Here is a 13,202-nt window from a genome sequence, read left to right as displayed (position 1 = left end):
TATCTCATATGGCTGTTTCTGTTACCTTTATTATTATTATTATTTCATTGTTGTTACTGTTATTATTATGAATGTTATTATCATTATTATCATTCAGTTAGTTGTATCTATTAGAATTACTGTCAGTGTTAGTGCAATACTAACCACTTTAATTGTTGTTATTATTATTTTTATTATTATTTTTATCATTATCCTTATTATTATCATTATTGTTATTATTATTATTCGTATTAATATTATTATTATTATTATTATTATTATTATTATTAATTTTATTGCTGTTGTTGTTGTTGTTTTTGTTATTATCATCCTTATTATTATTATTTTGTCATTATTATTATTATTATTATTGTTGTTGTTGTTGTTATCATTGTTATTATCATTGCTATTATTATTATTATGACTCTTAGTATTATTACTGTTACTATTGTTATTGATATCATTAGTACTCTTAGTAAGCTAATGACCAGATATTTTACGTTGTCTCCCTTACTGTTGCTCTCTCCCATTTCCCTCTTTATTTTGTGTTCCTCGAACTAAGCCAATTATTTTGAAAAGTATTTTGTTGCATAATCAGTAAATTTCCGATTAAAAGCAAAAACAACAACAACAACAAAATTGGCCTGAAGAAGTTTACCTATTATGTAATTTTATCACAAACTTTTCTTTTTTTCTTTCTCTCTCGCAATTTTTTTTTCCACAATACTTCACGCTATCATCGACGTAACTTTTTTTTTTACTCCCTTTTCTTCTTATAAACAAATTTAATTATTGGACTGGTAACTTCGAGGCATATAAGCAAAGAATTAGAACTTTTAAAGGAGTCCACTGTGAGGGGAAAAACACAAGCTCATTAGCCAGTCTAGACGGTGTTGTGGTTTGTTATGCTACACACAAGCAAGCAGGCACACACGGCTGCACATTTGCACACAAGCAGGCACACACGGCTGCACATTTGCACACAAGCAGGCACACACGGCTGCACATTCGCTGACAAACATGCACACACGGCTGCACATTCGCTCACAAACATGCACACAGGGCTACACACAAGCAACCATGCACACACGGCTGGACATTCACACACAAACATGCACAAACGGCTACACACAAGCAACCATGCACACACGGCTGCACGTTCGCTCACAAGCATGCACACACGGCTGCACATAAGCAGGCATGCGCACACGCATTCGCACAAGCCTGCAAAAATATACACGGTTATGCACTGCTCACACGATCATGCAAGCGAGTTCATACACACCTGCATGCACTACCTTAGTCTTGTTTGTCGTGGTTCTAGAAGACGTTAGAGTTTTGCAGTCACATGTACACGTAAATAGAGAGATAGATAGGTAGGCAGGTAGATAGATATACAGATAAATAGATGGACAGATAGATAGATAGGTAGATAGATAGATAGATAGATAGATAGATAGATAGATAGATAGATAGATAGATAGATAGATAGATAGATAGATAGATAGATAGATAGACAGATAGATAGATATATAGACAGATAAATAGATGAATTGATAGGTGAATAGATAGATAAATGGATATATAGATAGATAGATAGATAGATAGATAAACAGGTAGATATAAAGATATATAGATACACGTATACATGTACAAACAAATGTACATGTAGCCTACATATACACATAAACTCGTATACACATCTAAACAGGCACACAAATATGCACATGCACACTTACATTCCTTCTCACACATACCCTCTCTCCCCGTCCCCCCTCCCCCATGTACCCCCTCTCACCCCTCCCCTATATACCCCCTCTCACCCCTCCCCCCATGCACCTCGCCCCCCTCTCCCCCCTTACTGCATATATCCCCTCCCCCCATGCACCTTCTCTCCCCCCTCTCCCCCCCTTTTTGCATATATCCCCTCCCCCATTGTACCCCCTCTCACCCTCCTCGACCCCCCCCCCCCCCCCCCCCGGGGGAAAATTTTGCGTCTGTGTCTCCAACGCCGGATTTTGATCTCCGTTCGGGATGCGACATGAATCTGGAGTTGAACATTTGTCCTCGGAAAGTTAAAATGAGTTTGCGTCCGAACGAGAGGAAAGTTGCCGCACTTTATATCCAAACACCGAAGAAATTACGAGAGGAAGAATCACCTTGGGGGAAAACTTCTGCTGCTGTAGATATGCTGGAACTTTCTCGATATTAAAGAAATGGGGCCGACGTCTTATATGAATGGTTTCGGACGAGTCCTTTTCGGCGATTTTCTCTCGATTTTCTTTTGTTTTTGCTTTTTCTGTTTTTGGTTTTTGTGTGTGTGTGTTTTCTGTTTTGGTTTATCTTTGTCTTTTTTCATTAGTTGTCGTTTCATTGTTTGTGTTGCCTCATTCTCTCTTTATATATATATAATAAATATATTATATTATATAATATATATATATATATATATAATATATTTATATATATATATGTATATAAATATATATATTTAATATATATATATATTATATTTCTCTCTCTCTCTCCTCTCCCTCTCCTCTCCACTCCCTCTCCCTCCCCCCTTCTCCTCTCCCTCTCCCCTCCCTCCTCCTCTCCCTCCTCTCTCTCTTTTTCCCCCCCCCCTTTCCCCCCCCCCCCCCCCCCCCTCCCTCCTCCCCTCTCTCTCCCTCTCCCTCTCCCTCTCTCTCTCCCTCTCCCTCTCCTCTCCCTCTCCCTCTCCTCGTCCCTCTCCCTCTCCCTCTCCCTTCGCCCCCTCCCCCCCCTCCCTCCCTCCCCCTCCCTCTCCCCTCTCCTCTCCCTCTCCCTCTCCCTCCCTCCCTCTCCCTCTCCCTCTCCCTCTCCCTCTCTCTTTCCCCAAAACCTGCCTCAGTACTCTGTCGCAATAAACCAAATTTATGTTACCCTCAGGCACGTAACAAAACAACAATAAATTGACCAAAAATGTCTATCGATAAGTCAAACGAAAATATTGATATTCGCTCACTTATTGGGGCAACGAAATAAAGATGAAATATGCAATTTGGGTCTGTGCAATTGCTTGTCTCACTCTCCGTCTTTGCAAATATTCGCCGTGTTGTGAACTGTTCACTGGAATGACTTGCGTTAATGACATCCGAAATTTTTTTAATCCATTTGAATATTTGTTCATTGATTTAATTATTCACCCTCTTTCGACTGTCTGTTTTAACTCTTTAACAAATATTGGTTAACTGTATTATTAATTTTTTTTTTTTTTTTTTTTTTGTTCTTGAAAATCGTTCTTTTTCTTTTCATATTGATTTACTCTCTCTCTCTCATTCACTTAACTCCCTGCCTCTCTCCTCTCTCTCTCTCTCCTTTGTTCTCTTCTCTCTCCTCTCTCTCTCTCTCTTTTCTCCCTCTCTCTCCCTCCCCCTCATCTCTCTCCTCCCCTCTCTCTCTCTTTCCTCCTTCTCCTTCTCCTCCTTCTCCTCCTCCTCCCCCACCTTCTCTACCTTTCTATATTATCATCATCCTTGTCATTATACTAATTTTCTCCAAATAATCTTTAAAAAAAAATGAAAAGAAAGAAAACAGAACGAAGCAAACGAACTACAAAGGCCTATCGTTTTTTTCCTCTTCTTCTTCTTTTTCTTTTATTTATTTATTTATTTTTTTCCTCGAAGAACTCAGGCCTCAATATATATATTTTGGTCTTGATCTCCCCGCTCCCAAAGCCTTGTCGAACGGGGCCACGCGAGACCGGGATGGTGAACAGGAGGAGGAGGAGGAGGGGGGAGAGGAGGAGGAGGAGGGGAGAAGGGGGAGGAGGAGGGGAGGAGGGAGAAAAAAGGGGAAAAGGAGGAGGAGGAGGAGGAGGAGGAGAGGAGGAGGAGAGAGGAGAGAGAAGGAGGAGAGAAGGAGGAGGAGAGAAAGAAGAAGAAGAAGAAGAAGAAGAGAAGAAGAGGAAGAAGAGGAAGAAGAGGAAGAAGAGAATAGAGAAAGAAGAACGAAGAAGACGAAAAAGAGAAGAAAGAAGAAGAAGAAGAAGAAGAAGAAGAAGAAGAAAAGAAGAAGAAGAAGAAGAAGAAAGAAGAAGAAGAAGAAGAAGAAGAAGAAGAAGAAGAAGAAGAAAGAAAAAAGGAGAAGGAGAAGGAAAAAGAATAAGAAGAATTGAAGGAGGAGGTGGAGAAAAAAAATGAAAAGGAGAGGGAAAAAGTAGGATGGAAAAACGAGAAGAAGGAAGAGGAAAGCAGAAGAAAGAAGAGAAGAGAGAGGAGAGAAGTGTTGATCATGATGATAATGAGGAAGAAGGAGGGAGGAGGAGGATATAAGCGAAAGAAAGGGAGATATTGAGAAAAAGAGAGAAAAAAAAAGACCGGAAGAGGTAATTTGGGGAGGAAAAACTATAAATTTAAGAGAAAAACAAAACCCATAGATTTGAAGTAGTGTCGAATAAAATTGTGTAAGGCAAGAAAAGACGATGAAAAATAGTTTAATAATAGTGATAGGATTATAGTGGTAATGAATGGATTGTCAAAATTAATAGCATTTTAGTCTTTGTCGTTAAATTTTTTTTTCCTCCCTTTCCCCTCTCTCTCCTCTCTCTCCTCTCCCCTCTCTCTCTCTCTCTCTTTTCTCTCTTTTTCTCTCTCTTTTTCTCCTCTCTCTCTCCCTCTCCCCCCTCTCTCCCCTCCTTCCCTCTCCCCTTCTCCCCTCCCCCTCCCTCTCCCTCTCCCATCTCTCTCCCTCCTTCTCCCCCTACTCCCTCTCCCCCTCCCTCCCCCTCTCCCCCTCCCCTCTCCCTCTCCTTTCCTCTCCCCTTCCCTCCCCCCCCCTCTCCTCCCCCTTCCCCTCCTCCCTCTCCCTCTCCCTCCCTCTCCCCCCCTTTTCCCCCCCCCTCTCCCTCTCCCTCTCTCTCTCTCTCTCCCTCCCCTTCTCTCTCTCTCTCTCTCTCTCCCTCTCCCTCCTCTCCTCTCGCCCTTCAAAGAGGGGAAAGACAGCGAGCGGAACGCCAGCACGAAAACATTGACTCCGGAGGTACAACAGAGGCCGGGCGAAGATAGGGAAGAGGGGAGAGGGAAGAGGGGAGAGGGAAGAGGGGAGATGAGATAGGAGAGAGGGAAGAGGGAAGAGGGAAGAGAAAAGAGGAAGAGAAAGGAGGGAAGAGGAAAGGGGAAAGAGGGTGAAACCGCGACGACGCAATCAATAACCGACGAGAAAGAGATGAGGAAGGGACTGGGAGGTTGGATGAGGGAGAGGAAGGTAGGTCGAAAACGAGAAAGAGGGAGGGGGAGGAGAGGTTAAGGAGAGGAAATAAAGTGTTGGAGTAGGGAAGATGAGTAGGGATATAATAACGGGGAGAAAGAATAAAAGATTAAAGGAGAGAGAGAGAAAGAGAGATGGAAACGATAAAAAGATAGATAAAAACCTTAAAAAAGATAACTACTAAATTCTACAACCTCAATTCTCTCTACACACAAACAACTCTCTCTCACACTTCTTCTCAACACTCATCACACCTCTCTCCTACAACAAAAACACGACACCACACACACACATCAAGCTCATTACACACACAACACACACACAGAGTAATACACACACACACACACCACACCACAAGTAAAAACGAAGAACAATCAGCACACACACACTATATAGAACATTATATAATATAATATATATATATATATATATAGTATATATAAATAGAGAGAGAGAGAGAGAGAGAAGAGAGAGAGAGAGAGAGAGAGAGAGAGAGAAGAGAGAGAGCGAGAAGAGAGAGAGAGCTAGCGCGAGAGCGCGCGCGCGCGCGAGCGAGAGCGGCGATGACTCGAGCGACGAGCCGCGCGTGTATAGCGCTCGCTCTCTCCTCGGCGCGTGGTTCGTGCTTTCTTGCTGGCCCCTCGCGCCCTCTCGCTCGCGCCTCTCTCTCCCTCTCCCTCTCCCGATCCCTCTCCCTGCTCCTACGCCCGCTCACCGCTGCCATCGCCCGCGCCCTCCCTCCCTGCTCCAGCGCCCGCGCCCCTCGCACGCCCCTCCTCCCTCTCCCTCTCCCCTATCCCTACGCCTCCCTTCTCCTTCTCTCTCTCTCGCTCTCTCTCCGTCGCCGGCTCCACGCGCGCGAACCCTTAACCAAGGCCACACCAACCACACTCGCCCAAACAGCCCCGCAACAACTCACTAAACAACCCGTCACCAAGCACCACTCATCCGCTTACTTAAACGGCACGTTATTATATATCTATAATGCCTCACCTCGCATACAACTAGAGCGGAGAAACGGTAGGAACGAGTGGGGGTGGGGGGGGTGGGGAGGGGCTGGGGTGGGGGTGGGGGGGGGGGTGGGGAGGGGGGGGGGGGGGGGGGGGGGGGCGGGGGGGTGGTGGGGTGGGGGGGGGGGGGGGGGGGGGGGGGGGGTGTGGGGGGGGGGGGGGGGGGGGGGGGGGGTGGGGGCGGGTAGGTGTGGGGGGGGGGGGGGGGGGGGGGGGGGGGGGGGGGGGAGGGGGGGGGGGTGAGGGGGTGGGCGGGGGGGGGGGGGGCGGGGGGGGGGGGGGGGGGGGGGGGGGGGGGGGGGGGGGGGGGGGGGGGGGGGGGGGGGGGGGGGGGGGGGGGGGGGGGGGGGGGGGGGAGGGGGTGGGGGGGGGGGGGGGGGGGGGGGGGGTGGGAATGAGGAGGAGGAGAGGGGGAGGATGAGGAGGAGGAAAGAGGAGGAGGAGGAAGAGAAGAGGAAGAGAGGATGAGGAGAAGAGGAGAAGAGGAGGAAGAAGGAGGAAGAGGAGAAGTAGGAGACGGAGGAGGAAGAGGAGGAAGAGGAGGAAAAGGAGGAAGAGGAGAAGGGAGGAGGAGGAGAGGAGGAGAGGAGGAGAGGAGGAGAGGAGGAGGAGAGGAGGAAGAGGAGGATGAGGAGAGGAGGAGAGGAGGAGAGAGAAGGAGAGAGAGAAGGAGAGAGAGAAGGAGAGAGAGAGAGATAGAAAGTCAATTTGAGTAAGAAAAAGAGAGAGAGAAAAAAAAAAAGAGAAAGAGAGAGAAAGAGAAGATAAAGAGGGAAACGGAGAGGGGAAAAGAGAGAGAGAAAACAAAGAGAAAGAGAGAGAAAGAAAGAAAGAGAAGATAAAGAGGAAAACAGAGAGAAAAAAAGAGAGAGAGAGAGAGAGGTTAAAACAACGCTATTTTATTCTTTCAGACAAATTCGGTTTATGAAAAGTTTAAGACGCGAATTTTGCTTCACCAAGAAATATAAATACAAGGAAAATGATTTTATTTGTTTCCTTTCCATACAACTGCCTTCGTTTTCTCCCTTGTGTCTGTTTTGAATGTTTGTTTCCATTTTGATTTTTTTTTATGTTTTATTTATTTATTTTTTTGTTTATTTTTTGATGAAAAATCTTTTTTTCTTTTTTTATTTTTTTTTTTTTTGGGATTATGATATATGAGGAAAAAAATGATGACAAAATTACGTGTTATGATAAAAAGAAGAAAATAATTTTTTTACGAATAAAATGCAAACAGTATCATTGATGATAGTGATAATTACAGGAATGATAATTTAAACAACTACAGCAACAACACCACCCCCCAACAAAAACATAAACAAAAACACCCCAAAACAACACCAAAAACCATCACCAAACACAACCAACACCAACCTAACCCCCAAAAACCAAACACCACCACCACACCACCACAAAAATCAACACCAACACCACCCCACACCACCAACAACACCACCACCTCCCCAAACACCACCACCAAAAACAACACCAACATCCCAACACCAAACAAAAACAACCCCCACCATCACCAACACCAAAACAACCCAACCCCAAAAACACCAACACCCCCAAACATAAAAAACCAACAACACCCCCAAATCACCACAACAAACAGCACCACAAAAAACCAACCCCAAACCCACCAAAACCAAACCACCCCCAAACCCAAAAAAACACCACCCCCAAACCTCAAAAAAAACCACCCCAAACCAACCAACAAAAACAACACCACCATCACCAACACCCCCAAAACACAAACAAAAACACACCAACAAAAAAAAACACCCCCAAAACCCCAAACACCACCAACACCACCAACACCAAAAACCCCCAAAACCCCAAACACCACCAACACAACACCACCAACCCAACACCACCCCCCAACCCAACAAAACCAACACCACCATCACCAACCCCTACAAAACAACACACCAAAACCAAACACCACCATCACCACACCACCAACCCCAACAAAAACACCAACACCAACACCACCAACACCAACAAAACCAACACCACCACCACCAACACCACCAACACCACCAACACCAACACCACCAACACCAACAAAAACAACATCACCAACACCACCCCAACACGCAACCCACCATCACCACAACACCAACATCACCAACACCAACCCACCAACACCAAAAACCAAAAACCACACTAACAAAACAAACACCACCATCACCAAAAAAACCCACCAACCCCTACAAAACCAACACCACCATCACCAACACCACCAACTCCTACAAAAACACCAACACCAACAACCCCAAAACACCAAAAAAAAAAACCAAACACCACCCACCAAAAACCCCCCAACCCCCACAAAAAACACAACCATCACAACACACCAAAAAAAAACCCCAAAAAAAAAACATCCCCAAACACCACCAACTTGGGACACCCCAAACACCATCACCACCATCACCACCATAAACCAAACAAAACCACCACCAACACCAAACCATCACCACACCACCAACCACCCCCAATCACAACACCACCACCACCAACACCACCACCAACACCACATCCCCAAACACCACCCCCAAACAACCCCCCCAACCACCAAACACCCACCAACACCCCCAAACCAACACCCCCAAAACAAACACCACCAAACACCCCAACACCAACACCCCCAAACCATCCCCAAACACCACCACCAATATCCCCACCCCCACCCCCCCACCCCCAACAACACCCCCCCAGCAACAATAACACGCTAAAAAAAAACAAAACCAAAAACATCTAGTCTGCCCGTAAAAAACCCCCTTTTTCTTAGGGTCATAGACATAAAAGTTTATAGACGAAATATGAAGCGGCCCCGCGAGGGGGCCCCTGGCAAAAACCCTTTTCCTGCCCCCCGGGGGGAGATAGATATTAATAGAATATTTTAAAGTTCGCGGTTTTGATTAAAATAAAAATATCAAAGGGAAAAGGGGGAAAGGGGGGGAGAGAGAGAGAGAGAGAGAGGAGGGGGAAAGAAGCGAGGGGGAGAGAGAGAGAGAGGAGAGAAGAGAGAGAGAGAGGAAAGAGAGAGAGAGAGAGAGAGAGGAAGAGAGAGAGAAGAGGAGAGAGAGAAGAAAGAAGGGGGGGGGGGGGGGGGGGAGAGAGGAGAGAAGAGGCAAACTCAAATTGCTATCTATCCATCTTTTTTTTTCCCTTTCCCATGCACTTCAAACAACACCCCCCCATCCCCTCTTTTTTTACCCTACCTTTCCTCCCCCCCTTTTCAAACAATTCCCCCCTTTTTCCTTTTTCTTTTTCCCCCTTTCCCCCTTCCCCTTTCCCCCCCCCTCCTCTCCTACTCTCCCCCTCCCTCCTCTCCTCCCCCCCCCTCCCTCCCCTCCCCCCCCCTCCTCTCCCCTCCCTCCTCCCCTCCTTTCCTCCCTCCTCCCTCCTCCTCTCCCCTCTCCTCCCCCTCTCCTCCCTCCTCCCCCCCTCTCCTCCTCCCTCCCTCCCCCCTCTCTCCCCCTTCCCTTTCCCTTTCTTCAACCTCGTCCTCTTTGCCTTCCGTGCCCCCTGCAAGCAATCTCATTAAACAGCAATATAATTTCTTCTCCAAGCACATTTTCCCCCTCCCCCCCCCCCTCCCATAAACTTCCAAGGTAATTAAACCCTTCACAAAATTTACGCACCAATCTGCCTCTCAAAATAGAATGTCATCTTCTTCGTCTTCTTCTTCTTCCATGCTTTCTTTTTCTTTTTCTTTTTTTCTCTTCTTCGTTTTCGTTTTTTTATTTTTTTTTTTTTCGGTTTTCGTTTTTTTTTCTTTCTTCTTGTTGTTGTTCTTCGTTTTTTCTTTCTGTCTCTTTCGGTTTTCGTCCTTCTTTCTTTTTATTTCTTATGTTTTACTATTTCTACCTTTCTCCTTTCGCTTTCGTTTTTGTTTTTCCTTCTGTTTCCCTACTTCTACTCCTCCTCCCGGTCGGGGCCATCTCCTTTTTTCCTTCTTCCGTTTTTCTTCTCAGTCTTCTTTTTCCCTTTTCCTCTCCTCTTCCTTTTTTCGTGCCTCCTTTTTCCCCTCCTTCCTTTTTTTCCCCTTTCCTTCCCACCCTTAACCTTTCCTTCCTTGCCCCTCACCCTCCTGTTTCCCTTTATCCCTCTCACAACCCTTTCCCTGCTTCTTTACCTTCTCTTATATTCCTCCTTCCTCTTCCCTTTACTTTGCTTACCTTTTCCCCAACTTTTCTCAGAATCTAACGCTACTGCAGTCATAACTAAAATATTCTGTCCCCCTCTCCTCCCTCTCGCCTTCTCTCTCCTCTCTCCCTCTCTCTTGTCCCCCTCTCTCTCCTCTCCTCTCTCTCCCATCTCCTTTTCTCTTTCCCTCCCCTTCTTCCTCTTCTCTCTCCTCTCCCTCTCTCTCACTCTCCCTCTCTTCCCCTTTTCTTCTTTTTCCCCTTTCCTACTCAACACACCACATCACAAAAAATTTATTTTTTTTTTCCCTCCAACCCCCTTTCCCTCATCCCTTTCATCTTCTCTCCTTTCCCTCTTTCTCTTTCCTTTTACACTCTTTCCTTCCCTTTTTTTTCCTTACCCAATTCCCTTAAAAATTTCTTTCCCCGTACGTCCTCCTCCCCCCCCTTAATCTCTATCACCCTCTCTTATTCTCTTTTTTTTTTTCTTTCCCCTTTTCCGACCCCCCCCAAACGCCCCGTCCCCTAAACCCCCCCCCCTTTCCCCTCTTCTCCTCTTTCCCCTAACCCCTTCTTTTTCCCTCTTCCCCCTTTTTTCCCCCAATTTTTCCCTTTCCCCTCTTCTTCCCTGCCCTAACCCCTTCTTCTCCTCTTTCCCCAAACCCCTTCTTCTCCCCTCTTCTCCTCCTTCCCCAAACCCTTTTTTCCCCCCTTTTCCCTTCCCCCTTTCCCCCAAAACCCCTTTCCTTTTCCCCTCTTCTTCCTGTCCAAACCCCCCCTTTTCACCCCTCTCCTGCCTCCCAGCCCCCCTCTTCCCCTCCTCCGTGCCAAACCTCGCCTAATCCTTCCCCTCTTTCCCGGAGCCTTACAGTGCCGTGGCGGGCCGGAGATGGCACCTTCCATTTTTCAACCGCGGCGCCAAAAGCAATTTTACGCCCCCCCAACATTTTAAACCTTCCCGGGAAAAAAGGGGGGTCTTGCTTTTCTCCCTTTCCCTCGGCACCTCCCCTCGGATCCCTCCCCTTGACCCCTTCCCTCGGCTCCCCTTCTCGGCTTCTCTTTCCCCTCCCCTTTCCCCTTGGGCCCCTCCACTGGGGCCTCCCCCTTTGCTCCCCCCCCCCCCCTCCGGGCCCTTTTCCCCCGCTTTCCCTTCCCCGCCCCCCCCTCTCGCTCCTCTCCTCTGCCCCTTTCCTTGACCCCCTCCCCTCGGCACCTCCCCTCGGATCCTCCCCTTTGGGCCCCCCTTCCCCCGGCCCCTCTCTCCGGGTCCTCCCTTGCCCCCTTTCCTTTTTCCCCCCCCCCTCGGGACCTCCCCTCGGGGTCCCTCCCTTTTCCCCTTCCTCGGGTCCCTGTCGGGGTCCCTCTCCTCTGCCCCTTTCCTTTACCCTCCCCTCGGGACCTTTCCCCCCACCCTCCCCCTTTAAAACCCTCCCTCGCTCCCTTTTCGCTCCTCCCTCTGCCCCTTTCCCCTTTACCCCTCCCCTCGGGCCCCCTCCCCTCCCATCCCCCCCCTTTGACCCCTTCTCTCGGCTCCTCTGTCGGCTCCTCTCCTCTGCCCCTTTCCTTGACCCCTCCCCTCGGCCCCCCCCCCCGGGACCCTCCCCTTGCCCCTTTTCCCCCGGCTCCTTTTCCCCCCAGCCCCTTCCTTGACCCCTCCCCTCGGCACCTCCCCTCGGATCCTTCCCTTTGACCCCTTCTCTCGGCTCCTCTGTCGGCTCCTCTCCTCTGCCCCTTTCCTTGACCCCTCCCCTCGGCACCTCCCCTCGGATCCCTCCCTTTGACCCCTTCCCTCGGCTCCTCTTCTCGGCTCCTCTCCTCTGCCCCTTTCCTTGACCCCTCCCCTCGGCCCCTCCCTCGATCCCCCCCTTGACCCCTTCCTCTCGGCCTGCTGTCGCTCCTCTCCTCCTGCCCCTTTTTTCCTTCTACCCCTCCCTCCTCCCCTCCGCACCATCCCCTCGGATCCCACTTTGACCCTCCCTTTTGGCCCCTTCTTCCTCCCTGTCGGCCTCCCTTTTTTCCTTTGGCCCCCCTTTTCCCTTTGACCCCTCCCCTCGCACCTCCCCTCGCCCTTCCCATTGACTCCATTCTCTCGCTCCTTTCCGCTCCTCTCCTGCCCCTTTCCTTGACCCCTCCCCTCGGCACCTCCCCTCGGATCCCTCCCTTTGTCCCCTCCTCGGCTCCTTTTCGGTTTCCTCTCCTCTGCCCCTTTCCTTCTTGACCCCTCCCCTCGGCACCTCCCCTCGGACCCCTCCCTTTAAACCCCTGTCCCTCGGCTCCTCTTCGGCTCCCTCCTCGGCCCCTTTCCTTTGACCCCTCCCCCCCCGCACCTCCCCTCGATCCCACCCTCCCCTTGACCCCTTTCCCCCTCGCCTCCTCTTCCTCGCTTCTCCTCCTCTTCCCGCCCCTTTTCCTCCTTGACCCCTCCCCCACTGGCTCCTCCCCTTGATACTTCCCCCCCTCGCCCCTTTCCTCGGTCCCCCCCTCGTCTTCTCCCCATAGTAGCTCTTTCATCTTTTTTGACCCCCTCCCCTCGGCACCTCTCCCTCGATCCCTCCCCCTTTGACCCCTTCCTCGGCTCCTCTGTCGCTCCTCTCCTCTGGCCCCTTTTCCATGACCCCCTCCCCTGCTCCTCCCCTTAGCTCCTCCCCTCTCCTCCCCTTGACCCCCCCTCTCGGCTCCTCCCTTCCCCTGTTTTCTTGTTTCTCCCTGTTTCTCTGTCGTTGTCTCTTTTCGTTTGTTTTTCTCCTCTCGTCCCTCCTCTTTTTTCCCCTCTCCCCTCTCTCTTCTTCTATCTATCCTATCCCTTCTGTAAGCTCTTCTCTTCCTCTCT

General features: G+C 49.0%; 1 protein-coding gene and 1 long non-coding RNA gene across 5 annotated transcripts in view; one reads left to right on the top strand and one right to left on the bottom strand.

The window, feature by feature from the left end:
• LOC125045035 (lachesin-like) overlaps positions 1-13,202 on the top strand; it is a 315,489-nt gene that overhangs the window by 250,830 nt on the left and 51,457 nt on the right. The gene's annotated exons all lie outside the window — the stretch shown is intronic.
• LOC125045038 overlaps positions 1-13,202 on the bottom strand; it is an 89,328-nt gene that overhangs the window by 25,462 nt on the left and 50,664 nt on the right. The gene's annotated exons all lie outside the window — the stretch shown is intronic.

This window comes from Penaeus chinensis, chromosome 36 (assembly GCF_019202785.1).
Source record: "Penaeus chinensis breed Huanghai No. 1 chromosome 36, ASM1920278v2, whole genome shotgun sequence".
Classification (NCBI taxonomy): domain Eukaryota; kingdom Metazoa; phylum Arthropoda; class Malacostraca; order Decapoda; family Penaeidae; genus Penaeus; species Penaeus chinensis.
This window is presented reverse-complemented; position numbering and strand designations above follow the sequence as displayed.